Raw genomic sequence first — 2,649 nt, 5'->3', positions numbered from 1 at the left:
CAACATAGTACTAGAAATCCTAGCCCAAGCAATAAGACAGGAGAAAAAAATAAAAGGAATACAAATTAGAAAGGAAGAAGTCAAATTAGTCCTATTTGTAGATGATAATCCTATCACTTCTATCAAACTCCAGACATGTATGCCTCCTTGTGTGCATGTGTGGCCTTGAATGCTTGTGTCACTGTACTTCTGGCTTATGTGGAACCTGAAGAGTCAAACATGGGTCCTTAGATTTCACAGGCAAATGCCTTAATCAGTAAGCCATCTCTCCAGCCCTAATTCGATCTTTTAATATGTTACTGATCAGAACAATTCTCATATCTCTCTTTCTATATATTTGATTTTGTTTTCACATTTGCTACCTATCCCTCAGTAGAATTAGGTCTTATTTGTGTAAGATTTCTATTTTTTTTTCTCTCTCTCTCTCTCTCTCTTTTGAGGTAGGGAACTGCTCTAGCCCAGGCTGAACTGAAATTCACTATGTAATCTCAGGCTGGCCTCGAACTCACAGTAATCCTCTGATCCTCCTACCTCTGTCTCCCAGTGCTGGGCTTAAAGGCATATACCACCATGCCTAACTCCTTTCTTCCTTCCTTCTTTCCTTCCCTCCCTCCCTCTCTTCTTCTTTTCTTCCCTTCTTTCTCATTTGTGTGTATATGTGGTGTGTGTATGTGTTTTTGTGGTTTTCTGAAGCAAAGCCTCACTCTTCTAGCCCAGGTTGACTTTGAACTTCCTCTGCAGCCCAGGCTGGCCTCAAATTCAAAATGATCTTCCTACCAACTAAAGGAATGCAACACTATGCCTGGCTTTTATGGAAATTTTGTCAGAGGATACTAAGTAACTTGAGTTTAAGATAGGAAGCTATTCAAAATTCAAACATTTTCTTGACTCTTCATATGGATAAAATAGTAGCTGCAAGAAAATGTTCTAATCTTATTGACTATTAAATTTAAGGTGGAATTATTATATATAGAATATACAAAAAGAAAACTTGAATTAAATTTTTTAAAATTTTATTTATTTGAGAGAGCAAGAGTGGGAAAGAGAGAGAGAGAGAGAGAGAGGGAGAGAGAGAGAGAGAGAGAGAGATATGAAATGGGCATAACAGGGCCTCCAGCTACTGCAAATGAACTCCAGATGCATGTGCTACCTTATGCATCTGGCTTACGTGGGTCCTGGGGAATCGAACCAAGGTCCTTTGGCTTTGCAGGCAAATGTATTAATCACTAAGCAATCTCTCCAGCCCTGTTGTTTTGTTTTTAATATATTATTAATTTATTATTTTTAAACCGAAGTTTTAAAATTATTTATTTATTTGAGAGACAGAGAAAAAAAATGGATGTGCCAAGGCTTCCAGCTACTGTAAATGATCTCCAGACACATGTGTTACCTTGTACATCTGGCTTATGTGGGCCCTCAGGAATTGAGCCTGGGTCCTTTGGTTTTGCAGGCAAGTGCCTTGACCACTAAACCATCTCTCCAGCCCCTTAGTTATTTATTTATGAGAGAGAGGAAGAGAGAGAGAGAAAGAGACAGACAGACAGACAGACAGACAGAGACAGAATGGGCACACCAGAGCCTCTAGCCACTGCAAATGAACTCCAGCCATATGTGCCACTTAGTGCATCTGGATTTATGTGGGTACTGGGGAATTGGACCTGGTTCCTTAGGCTTTTGCAGGCAAGTGCCTTAACTACATAGCCATCTCTTCAGCCCTTGAATTAGATATTTAAGAGCAACATAAAAGTCTATGGTATACCATAGACAGTTGTTCTTTTTTATCATTGCTTTACTGCATGAGTAAAAATGGTAGAAAATACACTTTGCATTCTAGATTCATCTCTTTTGGAATTAAAGTAGATTTGTTAAAGTAAAACAAAATATGAAAGTACATTGAGATTCCATTTCATTCCAGCCAGAATGACAATCAACAAGAAAATAAATGAGAAAAATTGCTGGTGAGGGTGTGGGGAAAGATGAACTCTTATATGCTACTGGTGGGTATGTAAAATGCTGTAGCCACTATGACAGTCAGTATAGAGATTTCTTACAAAGCTAAAAATAGCTGGGCATCACCACATGTACCTTTAAACACTAGTCCTGTACTGGTGGTGTGGTAGGAGGGAGAGAGGTGGAGACAAGCATGATTTGAGGCTCCCTGGTCAGCCAGGCAGACCAGAAAATAGCAGGTTCCAGTTCATTGAGAGACTACATCTCAAAGAAACAAGAAGAGTGAGAACAGCAAGTCCCAGTTCAGTGAGAGACTGTATCTCAAAGCAACAAGAAGAATAGGGAAGGGAGTAGGGAAAAGCTTAACCAAAACTGAGAATGTATGAAAAAGTCATATGGCTGGGTGTGGTGGCACACATCTTTAATCCCAGCACTGGAGAGGACCACTGTGAGTTCAAAGCCACCCTGAGACTACATAGTGAATTCCAGGTCAGCCTGAGCTCAGTGAAACCCTACCTTGAAAAAAAAAAAAAAAGTCATATGGAAACCTACTCCTTTGTAAGATAATTTAAAGATTATAATTTTTTAAAAGTTGGGGGCTCTAGAGACAGCTTAGCAGTAAAAGGCTACTTGCTTTCAAAACCTAACAACCTAGGTTCAATTCCCCAGTAAGCACATAAAATCACAAACAAAAAGTGG

Source organism: Jaculus jaculus, chromosome 12, assembly GCF_020740685.1.
Source record: "Jaculus jaculus isolate mJacJac1 chromosome 12, mJacJac1.mat.Y.cur, whole genome shotgun sequence".
In the NCBI taxonomy this organism is placed as follows: Eukaryota; Metazoa; Chordata; class Mammalia; order Rodentia; family Dipodidae; genus Jaculus; species Jaculus jaculus.
This window is presented reverse-complemented; position numbering follows the sequence as displayed.